The sequence below is a fragment of the Salvia splendens genome, unplaced genomic scaffold (assembly GCF_004379255.2).
Source record: "Salvia splendens isolate huo1 unplaced genomic scaffold, SspV2 ctg672, whole genome shotgun sequence".
In the NCBI taxonomy this organism is placed as follows: Eukaryota; Viridiplantae; Streptophyta; class Magnoliopsida; order Lamiales; family Lamiaceae; genus Salvia; species Salvia splendens.
In genome coordinates, this window is record NW_024599337.1 from 772 (window position 1) to 20373 (window position 19602).

Sequence of the window (19602 nt, forward strand, 5' to 3'; positions counted from 1 at the left end):
TGTATTCAAGAGGTAGCTAATCAATTGAACATAGAAAGCACCAGATAAATCAAATAACTGCAAGAGCTAACAAGGAAAATCAATCGAATATTTATACAAAAAATTCTACAAAAGATGTTCTACTCATAGACAAGTAAAAACTACAATTAAGTACGAGACACGAAAGAAATTGATCTTCAATCTTCAGTCTTATCCTGCCTGGATCCGCAGATCTCCGCTCCAATGGAAGATTGATGAATTTTGTGTGTATTTTGGAATGGAAAGAGATGTGGAGATGGAGAAGGATTGGATGCTCTGAGATAAAGATTATGAATTACGTTCAGATGTATTTATAGGCTGAAAAAAGGTTTATTTTTGATAAATTTCGTGCCCTACAAGAAATAGGAGAGATTTGGCTTCACAATATAATAATTTCTTTTCTTCCGTGAATTTCCGCCTAATTTCCGCCAGATTTTGACTGCACTGCGCGATATTTGTAAAATGACCATAACTTTCTCCACAGAACTCTGATTTAGATGTTTAAGGTATCCACGCGAAGGTCTTTCGAAGACGAAGAGACTGGTATCTAGTAGGCACTGATTGGACTTCAAAATCTCTTCCAGAATGGGCTCGAACAGAGGCTGCTGCACTTTGGCCTTTTTTTCACATTTTTCTATCTTTTTCTATCATTTATCAACAAACAAATCAAAAATACCAAATGTATAACATATGCAATTTAAGAACATAATTTGCATGATTGACATTTAAAACAAGTCAAATCTAGTCCTTAAAAACATTCAAAATCTGTGTTTGTCACGGAGTAGCAGCGACGGTCGGCGCAACAGCCGCAGCAAAGAAGAGTGGCGAAGAGGAGAGAGCAACATCGGTCAGCACAGCAGCAGAGAAGAATGGCGAAGAGGAGAGAACAACATAAGTTCTTTTTAGTGAGAGCTGCTGCGATTAGTTAGTGAATAAGGGTTTTACAGTTTTAATTTTAACTTTTAAATTGTTTGATGGTTTTTTACTGTTTCATAGGAGTATTAACTTTTAAGTTGTTTATAAATGATAGATTAAAATGAGGAGGGAACATCTTTTTTAGTACATCAATTATTCTAAATGAGCAAATTTGGTCCGTAACATTTCATAATATCTTTTAAGGTCAATCAACTATAAGTTAATATCAATTCAACTACTTTTTGGCTAATTCCAATATTTTCATGACCAAAGTACCCTTAAGGTCAATGAGGGAATTCAATCTATTTACCCTCTCATTTGCATTAAAGTATGTAATTTGGTATAGTTGATGTACCAAAAAATATGTCCCCTCTAATTTTAATTTCAAAAATAAAAATATCTTAATGATATTAATATTTTATTACTATTAATTATTTACGTTTAGTTTTACTTATTTGTAATATTTTAAATCATTGTACTATATTTAATATTAATAGTTAAATAACTTAGATATAAATATATGTAAACATTATATTTATACAATATTTGTATATAAAAGTAGTTCAATTTATTAGATGGAATATTAATTTTTCAATCTTAAAGCTATATATAGAATATGTTATTTTTAAGTACAATACAAAATTGATGATTAAAAATAAATTAAAATTTATTAACATACATAGAATCTTAAATAATTAAAAGAGCTAAGTTTTATTTTATCTACTCTTATGTAGTAATTGTAGTCTAAAAAGATTAGTTGAAATTATCAATAATCAATTTAATAAAAAAGACAATGACATTCTTAGTTGAATACATGGTTAATTTAAATCTATGATTGTTTAATTAAATAAAAAATCAATAGTCGCTATCAATTATTTAATATCACAATGTCGCGTCTTAATATTATCATTAGGCCATTTACTACACCATGAAAACTGTTTATAGTTCTCATATCTATTCCATTGACTATTCGTGAATCATATTTTTCTACTTTATTAAATTTTTATTTCAATGTAGTATATATTATATATTATGATTAACTTAAATTTTCAGTTTAATAAAATTACGAGATTCATTAAAATAAAATATTTATCTTAATTTTATCTAAATAATTGATAATGTAACCATATAAAAGTATTAACTAGCACTAGAAAGTATATCATAATATTCAAATAAGGTATGATATATATTAATAATAGTAGTATAAGATCTATTAAACTTAATCCCAAATAAATTAGAAGAAAGAAAAAAGTAGGTGAATAAATAGATTGAATTACCCCCATTGGCCTTAGAGGTACTTTGGTCATGAAAATATTGGAAATAGTAAAAAAGTAGTTGAATTGATATTAACTTATAGTTAATGGACCTCAAAAGATATTATGAATGTTACGGACCAAATTTGCTCATTTGAGATAGTTGATATATTAAAAAAGATGTTCCCTCTAAAATGAATATAGTGAAAAAAAAAAATTCAATCACTTATTAGAGTTCTTCGGTTCTAACCGAGAATCGCCTAAACCCATAACCTCTTAACCGAAATCGGACCTTGACCTTGTTTTTCGGTTCTCGGTTAACCAAGAACCTAAAAAATAAGGTTTGGTTCTCACCGAGAACCGTAAACCGTTTCCACACCCCTCTCTTAAATACATAACTAGAGAAAACAAATTTAGTTCATTATAAGAACGATTTTAGTTCATTATAGGAGCGATTTAGTTCACTACTATCTCCGTCCTACTTTAGGAGTCACATTTGAGTTCGACACGGATTTTAATAAATGTAAAGGTAAGTTGGTGAAAAAAGATAGTGGAATGTGATCCTAGTTGTTGATTGTCGCAATATTTGTTCTTCATTTCAGATCCTTCTTTAAAGAAGGAAAATTATTGATTGTCGCAATATTTGTTATTCATACCAGATCCTATCTAACTTTCAAGTGCTAATTTGAAAATAATTCTAAATTGTCAAAACTATAAAAATTTTTACCATATTTACGTGTTGGGTAAAAAATATTTATATTAGGAGGATGGATATCTCATGTGCCTTTGTCAAACATCAATAACTGCAAGTGGCGATCACCAAGAGGAACTACCTCGATTCCTCTTTGGTGTCGTAGTGATTTTCGTGTTTTTCTAAACCTTAATGTATTTGTTGCTAGTGAAATCAAAACACTGAAAAGGATGAAAATGAACAGAAGAAATAAAAAGTAGTCGAAGAGTACAAAAAAACAGTAGAAATCAACGGCGGATCCAGGATATAATACTCGTGGGGTCGGACATAGTGAAAAATATATTATATATTTATTTAAATATTTATTATTTTAAAAAATATAATATTTAAATGGAGTAATATTTTGAAAAAAAATACATTAAAATTTAAGTAATATTATCTTTCATTATACACTTTAGTTGATTCTTACTAATAATACCCATATCACAAATTTATGTGCGTTCGGATAGTTTGTATTCTAAAGTATTTTAATTTTAAATTTGTGATACGCCATGTAATTTACGAACACTATCGTGTTGATTAACTTTTTAGCCAAAGTATATATTTCTAATATGCAAATGCAGACCAATCCTAATAAAACAGAGAAGGGGTGACTTAAATTGCAATAAAAAATATTACTACCTCATGTCCAAAAATAGATAAATTCTAAAGTTTCTATTTTTAAGAGACCCGCCAAAATGGAAATAGTTTCTATTTTTAAAATGCGGAGGTGATATGTAATAAAATTTGTATTCAATACTTATATTGTATTTTTTGATGACTTAAATAGACTGAATATCAATGACACCAAATTTGAAAATTGATAAATTTAAAGTACTATGAACATAAATAATGAATATATTTATTCAGCTGTGATGATTTTTATATAAAAAAATATTCGATACAAAAAAATAACTTAATTTGTGGAAGTCCAAATCCCCACATTTTTAAAGCCCAAATCTCATATTACTGAATGAAGACCGAACGAATCTCAAAACACAACGCATCTTCTTCCCTAAACTTCTCTTCTGCAAAATTCTCAGTTCTTCTCTTTCTTTCTTCCAATTTCTTATCGAAATCTTATCAATATTTTATCTACGATAATGATGTATATGTATATCTCTTTTCTTCTTTGTTTCTCTAATTTTTAGTTTCATTGTCTTATTTGCTTCGGTTATGTGGAGAAGGCTGCCGTGGGGTCGGAGGCAAGGTTTTTTAGGGTCAGCACGCTGAGTAGTGGTATTTACTGGTGGTATTCATGGACCCATGGTAGGGTCGGCCGACACGCCCGACCCCACCTGGATCCGCCGCTGGTAGAAATGGAAGTTGCAGTAACAAAATGAGCGAAAATTTTGATATGAGGTATTGTGTAAGAATCATAATGTGTAAAAACATAATTATATACTCTACCTATTTAGAGCATGTTTGATAGTACTAAGTTATGAATAGGGTGATCCTGAACAACATATTGACCTGTAAAATTACAGTATCTCTTTGTTTGGTAGTACATCTTAGAATTAGAGGTTTGTAATTCAATTTAAGATTACCAAAATTAACAAAAGAAAAGCTATAAAAACATGTTTTAAATAAGGATAACAGAAACGCAATAAGTAACGAAAAATAAAAATACTATAAAAACACAAAAAGCAAAGTCATACTAACATACGCCATCGGCGATCCAGAATCCAATTCTGGGAGCCAAAATCGCACAACAAATACCAAAAGACTGAAATTATAAGAAAGATAGCTTTAAGACCAACATTAAATAAGAGGTTCTTGAAAGAAATAAAACGAGAGATGATATAGGGAGTGAACGTAGTTCACTTGGCACCCTTCTTGGCTGCAGCCTTGGTCACCTTGGCTCCTGATGGGTCCTTCTTCTCCACGCTCTTGATCACACCAACAGCAACAGTCTGACGCATGTCCCTAACAGCAAACCTTCCAAGAGGCGGGTACTGCGAGAATGTCTCCACAACCATGGGCTTGGTCGGAATCATCTTAACCATACCGGCATCACCATTCTTCAAAAACTTAGGCTCCTTCTCAAGCTCCTTGCCAGAACGTCTGTCAATCTTGGTCAGGAGCTCAGAAAACTTCACAGCAATGTGTGAAGTGTGGCAATCGAGGACTGGAGCATAACCGTTTCCTATCTGACCAGGGTGGTTCATGATGATGACCTGGGAAGTGAAGTTTGCAGCCTCCTTGGCAGGGTCATCCTTGGAGTTTGATGCAACAAAACCACGCTTGAGATCCTTGACAGCAACGTTCTTGACGTTGAAAGCAACATTGTCCACCTGGAGAGCTTCCTGGAGAGCCTCGTGGTGCATCTCAACAGACTTGACCTCAGTGGTCAGCCCAGTTGGTCCGAAGGTGACCACCATACCAGGCTTGATGACACCAGTCTCAACTCTTCCGACTGGCACAGTTCCAATACCACCAATCTTGTAGACATCCTGAAGTGGGAGACGGAGAGGCTTGTCTGAGGGCCTCTTGGGCTTCCTGGACAGCATCAAGAGCCTCTAGAAGAGGGTTGGGCCCTTGTACCAGTCAAGGTTGGTCGACCTCTCAATCATGTTGTCACCCTCAAATCCAGAGATAGGCACAAATGGGATCTTCTCAGGGTTGTAACCAACCTTCTTCAGGTACGAAGAGACTTCCTTAATGATTTCATCGTACCTTGCCTTGGAGTATTTAGGAGTGGTAGCATCCATCTAACAAAAATACCAAAAAAATGTGAATAACAGTTCCAGGTAAACAGTTGACATTTTTATTTCTAGGTCAATTACCACAAAAAAAATTAGTACCAATTATTAAAAATCTTTTCACTTTAGATATACAGTTAAGATCAGTGTTATCAATCTCGTATGGCGGTTCGCCTAAAAACCGCCACAGGGATATGGCATATTAGTATGGCGGATATGGCGGTCATTAATTAAATAAATAAAATAATACTATTATTTATACATAATTCAAAAATTGAAAAATAACCAAAAATATAACATCTAAAACTCTTAAACAATTAATAAGCATAAAATACAGCTCTACCATCCATGTTTCTTGCATAATGCCCCCATTCCTAAATGGGGTACACACACAATGTTGTCAAATGGCGGATATGGCGGGTGCTATGGCAGGCGCCATGTTGCTTATAGCATTTCCAACAAGAACGCCATGCCATAGCGCCATGGCGCCGCCATATCCTCTATTTGATAACATTGGTTAAGATTAACAATACTCGAATCAAATATAATGCATGCATTACAGAAGGCGTAGGCGCATACAATACTACACAAACAAAAGGACTGACGGGATTCGAACCCATAGCTAACGCCCTGAATCAGGTGGGCTCTCCCAAATTGAACTACAGTCCAAAATATTCACAACAAGCTGTCTACAATGAAGGGCCACTCCTCGTTTTGATTTACCAAACATCCATAACACATGAAGGTAAATCCGGAGCATCAAATTTCATATAGAAGACAAGCCAGTGACATATCAAGTAATATACAGTATAATTACAAATAACACATAACTGAAAGGAATAATTGGAACAAAATAGTTTTTGCAATGATATACCTTGTTACAGCAACAGATCATTTGCTTCACACCAAGAGTAAAAGCCAGAAGAGCGTGCTCACGGGTCTGTCCATCCTTGGAGATTCCAGCTTCAAAACCACCGGTTTGTAGAATCAATGATGAGCACTGCCGCAATCTGCCTGTGAGGTTCCTGTAATCATGTTCTTGATGAAAATCACGATGTCCAGGGAGCATCAATGACAGTGCAGTAGTACTTGGTAGTCTCGAACTTCCAGAGGGCGATATCAATGGTGATACCACGTTCACGCTCAGCCTTGAGCTTGTCAAGAACCCATGCATACTTGAACGACCTCTTGTTCATCTCAGCAGCTTCCTTCTCGAACCTCTCAATGACACGCTTGTCAATACCACCAAGCTTGTAGATGAGATGTCCAGTGGTGGTCGACTTCCCAGAGTCGACATGTCCAATGACCACAATACTGATATGAATCTTTTCCTTACCCATATTTCAAACAGATTACTAGATCTGCAACAAAATAATAAACAAACGGAGTTAGATGAGATTATATACAGCTTATTAGATAACAAAAGGCTACTTGAACCAAAGAAATGAAAAACTAAATCATAGACCTAGTTAATCGAAAACGAAAGCAAGTATTAATTCATAAGACCATAATAAATATTTTCTTTTAATCCATAAAATCCAGATTAAAAAGAGAGCATATATTCGTATCCCAGAGTTTGATTTACCAGCACCATATAACACTCAAATAACACTCAAACACTTGACAATCGGGCTTAAGATTTATTAATAAGCCTCAGAAACTCAATGAAACATGCCTAAAAACTACTCATGAATAAAGCAGGGACCAACCGACAAAAGTGCGAAACAATAAGACAAACCGACATGCTGTGATAGATAATTAAGGATCGTATAAATTTATTCGGATTGTTCTACTAATTCAGAAACAAAACCGATCCATCTCGAGATTTAATGGAATTCCTCCACACACAATCGATTTAGATAAATCAAACAGGCAGAAACAACCGAACAAATAAACAGATACAAAAAACAACATACGAGACGGGAAGATAAGAAAAAGGAAAGCAATTTTTACCTTCAAGCAGCAATCGAGATATAGATGGGGGAGGAGAGGCGAAATGCGGAGTACACTACAGATAGTGGTGAGGAGTGCACAAATTTATATTAAGCAGCTAGGGTTTAGGTAGAGACATTTTTTCGGATTGACTGTTATACCCCTGTGAGTATGTGTGACTTAGAGGTCCCCAAACCGAACCGAACCGAACCGGCGCGGAACCGCCACCGGCGGTTCCGGACCGGAACCATCGGCGGCGGTTCGAACCGTGACCGAAACCCGCCGGTTTCCCCCGGGCCGGTTCAAGTTTTCAATTTCATGCAAACCGTAACCTCCGGTTCCGAACCGGCGGTTCGAGACGATTTTCCGATAACTTTTCAGGCCTATTTCCGGCCTACACCCTAGCCTTTTCAGAAACCGCCGGTTTTCGTCAGAAATCGTTGACGAAACCGGCGGTTCCGACCCAAAAACTGCCGGTTCCGGCGGTAAACCGGCCGGTTCCGGTGGATTTTCAAAAATTTTGAAATTTTGAATTTTTTTTTATTTATTTAATATAATCACATTTTTCCCTATAAATACCAATTCCTCTTCATTTCTACTCACCACGTTCTTGTGTTAACAAATCTTTCTCTTCTCAATCTCAATTTATCTATTCTCAAGCCACCATTCTCTCTAATTGCTCAAGTTGTTTACGTTATTTGCGCTCATAATGTACTCACGTTGTTTACGTTATCATATCCACACAATCACACTACTCTCTAATCTCTATTCTCCACTTTCAATTTCCATAAATATCATGTCTTCATCTCGTCGTGGTGGTGATCGGGGCAAAGGAATTGCCTAAGATCAAAGTGATACTCGTCGTCGACGTGCCCCTACTAGAGCACAAGTTGCGGAGGAGGTGGGAAGGCGAGGCGCTCTTCCGCTCTTCGAGCGCAAGTAAGTTCTAATATGTTTTTGTTTTTTTAATTCATTTTTATTAAATTCATAATTTCATTTTTTTAACATTTATGTGTCTATGTGTTTTATTTTTGTTAGTATTTTTACTTAATTGTATAATTTTCGTAGGAGGAAGAAGATCGAAATACGGTCTTGTTACTTGCCCTCGCTGACACCGACCAAGAAGGGGGCATTCACATTCAGCTTCGCATTTCGAATACGATGTGAATCTATCATCGGAGGAAGGCGATGATGTATCGCATCAATTCCCCCCTTCAAGCGCCGGTCAAGTTGGCGAAAATGATGAGGAGGCCGATGCTCCTCCTCCTTCAGGACGACAAAAGAAGAAGATGCCTTCAAAGTTGAAATCCGATATTTTCACCAAACATTACAAGAAGGTCCCGGTGGTAATTTCAAATCCTAATGATCCGACCACTACCATAGAGACAAGTGAGTTCAAAGCATATTGTAACTATTGCGAGAAAGTCTATCCATTTGGAACCGGTGGGGGATATGGTACTCTCCATCGCCATTTGAAGGTAAAACATCCCGTAAAATATGGGCATACTAAGTCCCAAAGCCAAATAAACTTCCCTGCCGGCTCATCGTCTCAAATAGGTACGCCTCTATTTAAATATGATCCCAAAAATGTTACCGATGCTATGGTAAGATGAGCGGCAATGAAGCATTTGCCGTTTAATTTTTTTAATGACAAAAAATATGAAGTTACTATGCAAACCGCATTTAATGTTGCCACAAAAAGAATTCCCCCCTCAACTGCTCAAAGATCTAACAACCGGCAATTTTTTGATAAAAAAATAGAAGTAGGAAAATTTTTATCTAACTTGGTACACAAAGTTAATATTTGCTCCGATGTGTGGACGGATTCTTTCCAACGAAATTCTTACATGGGAATTTCATGTCATTTTATAGACAATAGTTGGACTTTAAATAAACGTTTAATTGGTTTTAGACAATTTCCTTCACCACACACCGCACAAGCAATTGCATCTTTAATTATTAAAGTTTTGAATGATTATGATTTATGCAACAAAATATTTTCGGTTGGTTTTGATAACGCAACCGCTAACACTGCAAGTATACCCGAATTAATTGCGGCTTGCTCCCCGGTGATAAGTTGTAAGTATTTTCACCAACGATGTATATGTCATATTTTAAATTTATATGTACAAGATACTTTGTCTTTATGGCAAAGACATATTCAACCTATTACAATAGTTGTATCCTTGATCCACTGGAAGCCTCATATTGGTAAGGCATGGAAGAAGTATTGTCATTCGAAGAAAATAAGGTACACAACTTTTGCATTCGACATTAGATCATATAGAATATTTGGTTGATTTTTATAGAACTTTCCCTGTAGATGATTTATATCTAACCCCTTCTTGTTGGGATCAAAGCATGAGTTTATTTAAATTATTCAAAGGTTTTAGAAATGCCACCGTTGAGTTATCGGATGTGTATTATTGCACATCCGTTCGTGTTTTAGAACATTGCATGTATATATCACTTGGTTTTAAAACTGCAATGAAAAATTCCGCAAATAATTCTGAATTAATGTGTGTTTTATATTATATGGTTTAAAAATGGCTTAAGTATTTCAATGAGATCCCAACGGTTTTTTTGCTTGCAAAAGTTTTGGATCCAAAATGGAGACTAGTTGGTACTTTAAAAATTTTAGAATTTTATTACAACAATTTGGCTTTTATTGATCTTGAACCACTCCGAGCTTTGCAATCGAATGACAAGGACGACGACAACTACATAAACCTAGCCCAAACATTCCAAATAAACCTCCCCCACCTCCCAACCCTGCAAAGAAGTTTTGAGTTCGACTTGCAGGCTCTCTTTCACGATTACGAAGCCAAGTACAACAGTACCCACCAAGTGAGACCTAGACCCTCCCCGTCCAACACATAACTTTGGCTTCTTCCAAGTTGATGACCCCGACGCACAATCCCAATTGGCGAACCTATACGGCTACAGCAGCGGAGGAAGGACGACAAATTCGGCAATTGAGTTAGATTTATATTTTGACTCACACTTTTCCTTCAATGGTGAAGAATGAGGTCCCATTCCCCAACAAATCAACGTCCTAGATTGGTGGGGATCACACGAGAAAGATTTTCCCATCCTTGCATCAATGGCCAAGGAGATCTTTTCGGTTCCGGCTTCCACTGTCGCCGTCAAGTCCGCCTTTAGTGTTGGAGGCAACGTCTTGGACGACATAAGAAGTAGACTCACCGGGCAAAACATGGAAGCCACCATGTTACTTGATGATTGGTGCTCCGCCGAAATTAGAGATCAAGAACCGGATTGGGACAATCAAGTAGTACAACCCGACCAAGACTACTTCTCCGACGAAGAAGAGTAGGCCAATTCCTTCGATCAAGCCAAATAGGTAAGCAAAATGTAAGAGAACTACGTGGACTTTGATTCCAAAATGCAATTGAGCATTGATGATACGTAGGCATCTCAACTTAAATTTTAAATTTAAGTTTTTTTAAGGAGGATCGACGATGGTTCCCCATCTACCCCCCGAAGTGACTCGGACCCCCGGCCTAACGGTCGGAGGTGAAGCGTCTTACCAAGCTGCGCTTCGTTGTCAGGATGGGAAGGAACGAGTCAGCCAACCTTTCCCCAAGCACGGGTCCAGACCAGTTAACTGTATTAACCCAATCAAGGGTACCAAGTTAACCTATCTCCCCCAGCGCCTGGGTCCCAAGCACGGGTCCAGACCAGTTAACTGTATCAACCCAATCAAGGGTACCAAGTTAACCTATCTCCCCCCAGTGCCTGGATCCAGGCCAGGACTCAAGAACTCCCCAGGGGAAATTAATCCCCAAGTTGCGCCTCTCAGGGGTCAAACTCGTGACCTCTAGGATGACGCGGTATCCTTGCCTCCCTCCTCGACCACTTGAGCTAGGGGGCTTGGATAAATTTTAAATTAAGCTGAGTTCAAGTCCTTTTCCTTTATTTCTTTTTTCTCCCATTTGTTTCAAATATGTAATTTGTAAATTGTAATCAAGACTTTAAGTCTTTTGTAATTTATAATTTTTAAGTTGTAATTTGTAAATTTTAAGTTGTAATTTGTAATTTTAAAGTTGTAATTTGTATCAATAAAATTGCATTTGTACATCGCATTATTCTAATTTTATTTATGCAAATATATTTACATTTTGTACTTGAATTACAAGGTTAATAAAAAAAATACATGAACCGTCGAACCGGCCCGAAACAGGACAGGAACCGGCGGTTCCGGACCTTGACATGAATCGCCGGTTCACGGTTCAGGAACCGGAACCGTGGAACCTAGGACGGGCCGGTTCAAGTTCAAGATTTTCTTGAATCGGAACCGGCGGTTCCGAACCGTGAACCGCCGGTTCACGAACCGTGATGACGTCTAGTGTGACTGCTCTCCGACTTGGGGTCCAAGATTTATAAAGTCAGCAATCCATATTATAAAGGAATCAAATATTATCTACTCAAAAAAATTGTTTAGCAATATAATAGATTGTTGGTTTCAAATAATTAGATCACAACTAACATGGACGATAATCTCCATTTCAATAGACTGAACTTCAAATTTTATAAATTGTTTTAATTGAGATATTAAATCATTTGATATTCTCATAAAAAAAATTTCCAACTCGAATCAAATTAGCATGCTAGGTAAAATAAATTAAAATCTTGGAAGATCATCTATAATTTACAAATTTTATTGAGTACCTCGCTGAATGATTCAACATCCTTGGTGACTAGTAATACGTATATTAAATATACACATTATTTATATAATAAATACTATATTAAGGTATGTAAAATATATAATACAATATTTATATGTATAAATTAAATATTGTATTACATATACCTTAGTACATATTTTACACATCTGAACACTCTCCTTTAGTCAATTTTAACATTATTCATTTATTTTATAAATTTAATTTCTACAAATCACTTAAAAATAATACTCCCTCATCCACGAAAAATAGGGCACTTATTTATAATAGAATAGGTTTAGCTTTGAAAGACTTAGTCCCTTATTTATAATAGAATAGGTTTCTCATGTGATGGAATAAAGTATACAACGAAGGGATGGGATCATCTGCGGTGCAAAATGTCACTGCTGTAAAATTAATAGAAAGTGTGGATCTCTACATCATCCCTTGTTGTGCAGGGGATCCCCAGCCCAATGAAAATACAAAGTACTCTGCCATACCTTTATTTTGTTCGTCTTTCTCATCCTTACCTTTATTTCGTTCCCATCTACATTTCATCTCATTATCAATAACGGTTTCAGGGACAAAAAATACTTTGGAATACGCGTTCAATATTTATTTACTAATAATGTATGAGTTGACGTCCAATACTTACTACTAATGGTGAGAGTAATTGTCGCCTATAACGATATATGGCAACCCATATACTGAAACATTGAAACATATTTATTAGTACATTTGAAAAGTTATACTCTCTTCGTCTGAAGATAAGCTAGTCATATTCCTTTTTGAGATGCCCACTATAAGTGAGTCATTTCCTTTTTTAGCAAAAAATCTTCTCTCTTACTTTATTCTCTCTTTACTTCTTTTTTTTTTCTCTCTCTATTTTTAACTCTTTATATCAATTCCTTAAATCTTGTGCCCAAAAGAAATGCTTCGCTTATCTTGGGACGAATGGAGTATCAAAATAACAAAATTAAAGATTTTGATTCAAATAATAATATTACATTAAAATGAAAAGTATATTGATCAAAATTGTTAGTTTTTTTCAAAATAAATGAAATCAGTAGCAAAACATAGTTAATTAGACATAACATGACGGGATATAACAAGATAATGAACATGACTTGATCTTAAGAATGAAGGAAGAAAAATATTATGGAGAGAAAGATATTTTCTGTTATTGAATGAATAATGAATTACAACTGATCACCACCTTATATACTAAGATTGTGATGGTGTACATACAACAAAGGCATACGATAACATCTCTATGCAACTAACAAACTAACATAACAGCCTAACAGATTACCGCCAATGCCAACGGCTAGTACAGCTCACTGACAGCTGTAGAGACTTGAGCTCGGATACACTACATGCATGAGCATGAGATGAGGCTGCTCGTGTCTTGCAGATGAGCTATCTCTAATAGGCCCCCTCAAGATGGACTATATAGGCTTTTAAAGTCCATCTTGGTAAGTAGAGTGTGAAATGGAGCTACAGCCAAGGGTTTGGTGAAGACATCAGCTAGCTGATTGTTGTTGTGAACATGTATTGTTGTGATTACTCCTTCAAGTATCTTGTCACGAACCGTATGGCAATCGATCTCGATATGTTTCGTACGTTCATGGAAGACCGGGTTAGAGCTAATATGGACCGCAGCTTGACTGTCACAATATAAAGGAACCGGCTTTTTTATGTCTATACCAAAATCCTTTAGTAATGCGATTATCCATACTACTTCACAACAAGCAAGGGCCATAGACCTGTATTCAGATTCAGCAGATGAACGAGATACCGTGTGTTGCTTCTTGGACCTCCAAGATATCAAGGAAGTACCAAGAAATAGGCAAAAACCAGAAATGGATCGTCGGGTATCAGGGCAACCTGCCCAATCTGCATCAGAAAAGATGCCGAGTGAAAGATCAGCTTGTGAAGAGTAGAACAAACCATGGCCTATAGTTCCTTTCAAATACTTGAGGACTCTCTCAGCAGCTATAAGATGATCTGAGCAAGGTTTTGAAAGAAATTGGCTCAGTTTGTTAACAACAAAAGTGATGTCTGGACGTGTGATGCATAGGTATACAAGTCTTCCAATGAGCCTTCTGTATACTGTGGGATCCTCTAGTTGTGGTCCTGCATCAGCTTGTAGCTGTTTAATGGAGTCCATGGGAGTGGATGCAGGTTTACAGCCAAGCAACCCAGCATCAGAAACCAAATCTAAGGCATATTTGTGCTGAGAAACAAAAATGTCAGATTTATTCCTAGCAATCTCAATGCCAAGAAAGTATTTGGGGTAGCCCAAATCTTTGAATTTGAAATGCTCAGCAAGGAAGGTCTTGAAGTCAGATATCAAGGATGCTTCACTACTTGCTACAAGAATATCATCCACATAGATAACAACTCCAAAATAGATGCCAGAAGCAGAGTATTTGTAGAAGAGGGAATGGTCAGAGGCTGACTGAGTTAAGCCAAAACCTGAGAGGACTTGAGAGAATTTGAGGTACCATTGTCTGGATGCCTGCTTGAGACCATAGAGGGACTTAGTGAGTCTACAAACGAGCTGTCCAGATCCTGGTGGAGGATCAGTAATGATCAAGCCAGGAGGTAGAGTCATATAAATCTCTTCTTCTAAATCTCCATATAAAAAGGCATTGTTGATATCAAGGTGAGCAAGGGTCCAACCCTTTATAGCTGCAAGAGACAACAATAATTTGACTGTTGTGAGTTTAGCAACAGGGGAAAATGTGTCATGATAATCAACACCAGCTTGTTGAGTGAATCCCTTTGCCACCAAACGGGCTTTATACCTCTCCACAGAAGCATCAGCCTTAAATTTTATTTTGTACACCCATTTGCAAGAAATGGGGACTTTACCCGGTGGTAGATAAGTGATGAGCCAAGTATTGTTTCTGATCAAGGCTTGCAGCTCTTCTTGCATAGCCAGAACCCATTCTTGGCTTTGAGAGGCCTTTTTATATGTAGAAGGTTCAGAGAGGGTAGAGAGCAAGATGATGAATTGCTGATAAGGCTGAGATAATTTGGATAAGGAAAAAAAAGATGAGATTGGATATTTAGAGGTGGAGACAGAATTACAAATGTAATCTGTTAGATGTGAAGGAGCTTTCAATTTTCTGCCAGATTTTGAAGTTTGTGGAGGAATGAGAGGATCAGAAAAAGGAGTTTACTGAGGAATGAGAGGATCAGAAATGGGAGGATCAGTATGAGTGAGAATAGGAAGGTCAGATTGTGGATCAGAAGATAAGGGAAATTCAGTCTCATGAAAAGAGACATTTCTACTGATGAAAATTTCATGAGTGTCAAGGTCCATGACTTTGTATCCTTTGTAGCCTGATGGATATCCAATGAAAATGCACTTAACAGCTCTAGGAGAGAATTTATTTTTGCTCTTATCCAATGTGGATGCAAAACAAAGACATCCAAAGGATCTCAGATTTGAATAAGATGGAGTTTTCTTGAATAAGGCTTGGAAAGGAGTTGTGTTGTCTGGAAGCACAGAAGATGGAGTTTTGTTGATGAGAAAAGAAGCTGTTAAGATGCATTCCCCCCAGAATGAGATGGATAAATGAGATTGAAAGAGGAGACTACGGGCTACATTGAGGAGGTGCTGATGTTTCCTCTCAACTCGGGCATTTTGTTGTGGAGTTTCCACACAAGAATGTTGAGCTATAGTCCCATATGAAAATAGAAGAGAATGGAGGTTAAGCTCAGGGGCATTGTCACTCCTCATCACTTTTATTTTCTTGGAGAATTGAGTGTTTACAGTGGCAAAAAATTGGGTGAGAACTGGCAGAACTTCAGATTTGTGTATGAGAAGGAATGTCCAAACAAATCGTGAGAAGTCATCCACTATGGTTAAGAAGTACTTAAAACCATCATGTGTAGGGGTGGAAAAAGGTCCCCATACATCACAGTGAATCATATCAAAAATCTCAGATGATTTGTATGTTGAAGTGGGAAATGGGAGCTTCTTTTGTTTTGCAAGAGGACATATGTGACATGCAGTGAGTTGAGAGTTTGATGGAGACAATATGTTGGATAAAAGTCTCAATTTATTGAGTGAAGGGTGTCCTAAACGTTGATGCCATAGATCAAGGCTTACAACAGAATTTACAGAAGCAGAATTAAGAGAATGAGTTACAGTAGAACTTGAACAAGGCTGAATTGCTTCTGAAAAATCAAAGATGTACAGGTTTCCAACTCTATTACCCTTCCCAATCACTGTCCCCAGTGAAGCTTCCTGAATTGTGAAGGCATTATGAGTAAAGATGACAGTGCAAGATGAGGAATGAGTGAGGGCACTGACAGATATGAGATTGAAAGAAAAAGATGGAACATATAGAACTGAAGTGAGAGTAATTAGAGAAGTGAGTTGTATTGTACCTAAATGAGTAACAGGAGCTGTGTTTCCATTTGGGAGATTGACAGAGGCATTTTCAATAGGTGTGGCAGAATTGAAGAGAGATTGATCAAAGCACACATGATGAGTTGCACCTGTATCTAGAATCCAAATAGATGAAGTGGAACATGAAGATGAGATAGAGTTTATGTAAGGAGTGAAGAAAACAGTACCAGAAAAATTGCTGGATGATGAAGGCTGAGATGTGGACTGAGCAGAGAGGTCATTAGCTGAGGTGTTTGCTGGATTTGGAAGGTTATGGAGTTGCTGACTCTGCAGAAGGCTGATGAGCCGTTGATACTGATCAATACTTGGCAAACTTGCAGTGTCTTCAACAAAATTAATAGACTTCAGCTGTTGAGAAAACTGATTTCCAGACTGATTTCCAGCAAAACCAGATTTATGTGGATTAAAACCAGAGGATGGAGTAGGTTTGCCTCTGCCTCGAGCAAAACCTGGAGGAAATCCATGGAGGAAGAAGCATTTTTCCACTGGATGATTTGTTTTACCACAGTGAGAACATAAATATCTGTTCAATCCTCTGCCAAATGAAGATGTGGTATTAGCATAGGGTAATTCACTAGTGGTTGGGATACGAGGAGTGTTAGAAGATAGAGTATTTCCATTGATGAGTCTCTGTCTTTCCTCTTGAATAACTGATAAGTCGTATTCTAGGCCTCGGTTACTGGTCAGTATGACAGGTTTAAATGATTATATTTGCAAAGCAGTTGCTCAAAGTGTGCAGGATAAGTGTTCTGGCCAGTAGGGAAGTTCCGGAGTGTTCGGGTAGAAAAAGCGCCAGCATGGTCTCATACTGATCCGTATACGTGCTAAAACGGCTTGAGATGAAGAAGACGGATAGCTGGGACGGATTACCCACAATTAAGGGCAAAGAAGTCAAATTGCAGCGAGGATTTACCCTAAAATCAAGGGTAGCCTCCCTATAAAAGGCAGCCAAGTTGGAGAGAGAGGGATTTTCACCATCATCCTTAGGTAGAGAGTTCTCTCTCGGTAATTTCAGCCTTTCAGCCGTGTCCACTTCTTGCTCGCCGAGCCATGATCACCTGACGTTCAGAATGTTCCCGAGTTCCAGTCATCGTCCGTTCCAGTTAGCTAGATCGTAGTTCCAGTCAGAGATTTTATCGCCCCGGAGTGGCAAACAATCTTTAAATTGCTTTCGTAGTTTAATTAGTTCTCCGTCTTTACGTTGGATTTCTGTTACATTTTGGGATTTTGTTGTTTTGAAATGCTTGCTTTGGATATCCGAACGTGTTAATGCTATGAAGTTGATTTCCGTTTCGTTCATTGTAGTGTTCTTTTCTTTCCTTGTCTAGTTAGCTTAGATCTAAGATTCCTCGGTGTTTTAAGTGCTAAATCTCTAAATTCTGTTACGTAACAATTTACTTTAGGATAGGTAAACAAGTACTATTTGATCTGGAAGTAGATCGTTGCATGCAAGGCTTCGTTTTATTTTCTGAATCGATCTTTCATGTTGACCAGCATGCAGAAGTCCAGTTTCAGCGTTTGATTTCAGATTTGATTTCTTAGTTTTAGATCTGTGTTCGCGAGTTGTTAATCTGCGTTTGCCGGGTTGGATCTGGAATTGTTATCTGAGTTTAAGTTGTGTTGTTGGAGAAGACGATGTCTACATCCAGATTGGGGACCACCTTACTTTTATTTACTTTTGCTTTCTTTTGTCCTTCACCTCTGGTTGTACCTGCAGATCTGTCAGCCTAGTCACCACTACCTCCACTACACTCTGAATATTCTGTTTAGCCAAAAATAGAAATACCGTCCTTTCCAAACAATTTCTGTTACACCATGTCCCCTCATTTCCACGTACACAGTTGCATTCCATGATCTGCTCCCCATCCTAGTCAGTAGGACGCCACCCTTTAATTACTCGCCTAGGTAGAAACTCAACCCGAGCGTGGTAGCTAACCAACCCTCCAAAACATCACCGCAGTAGTTTAAACGCACCATCTCTGTGGGATTCGACCCTTACCTCCACTATACTGATCAGTAGAAGTGGGTTGAGGAATCTTTGAAGACGAGGTCTAGGCTTAGTTAGGATCTTTATCCTGCCAGTAGGATATATCCTCACTTGAACGACACCTACGCACCTCGTAGACCTCTTCAAATGGCGCCGTTGCCGGGATGGATGGCGTTTTATATACTATTGTGTGTGATACTTTGGCGTAAATATTGTGTATAATTTTTCTCTTTTTCTTTTGTTTCAGTTTATGAGAAGCAGTTCGGATCCTAATCCGTGGAAACCGAAGATACTTCAGCGAGGATCCATACTTGTGACCACTCGTTCTGGCCTGTCAACAACTCTGTCTGACCTAGACACGAGTAGCGACGAAGAACAGGACACCATAGAAGGACCAATTCCCGTGGAGTTACCACTGTTGGAAGGCAATCCAGGAATGGCTGCCAACATGGACGAAGATCCAGAGATCGGTACGCTGAATGCGCATACCGAAGGAGAACCACCGCAAGCTATCGTGGTCACCCCGGGACAGACTGCTTGTGACGTGAAGCCTCATGTCATAGCGATTCTACCTACATACTGCGGGAAAAGCTATGAAGGGCCGTATGAGTTCCTTCACGAATTTTGTAAGATTTGTAGAGCGCAGAGAAGACCAGCAGGAGCGACTGAAGATGATTATAGGCTGAAAGCTCTGCCATTTGTGCTCAAGGGGAAGCGAACACCTGGTTCATGCGCTTGCCCCTGACTCTATTGAGACTTGGGCCGACTTCAAGTCAGCATTCCTGGGCGAGTTTTTCCGTCATCTAAGACAACGCACTGAAGAGAGAAATAACGAATGTGAAGCAAGGATATGACGAGCCCTTGAGCGACTATTGGGCAAGATACATGGGTCTTTTGGAATCGTGTGCCCAACCATCGCATGGCGGACATTGAAGTACATCATACTTTCTACGA

At 37.7% G+C, this 19602-nt stretch overlaps 1 pseudogene; it reads right to left on the minus strand.

The window, feature by feature from the left end:
• Positions 1-4527: 4527 nt before the first annotated feature.
• LOC121790932 lies at positions 4528-7639 on the minus strand (annotated as a pseudogene).
• Between the last annotated feature and the right edge of the window lie 11963 nt (positions 7640-19602).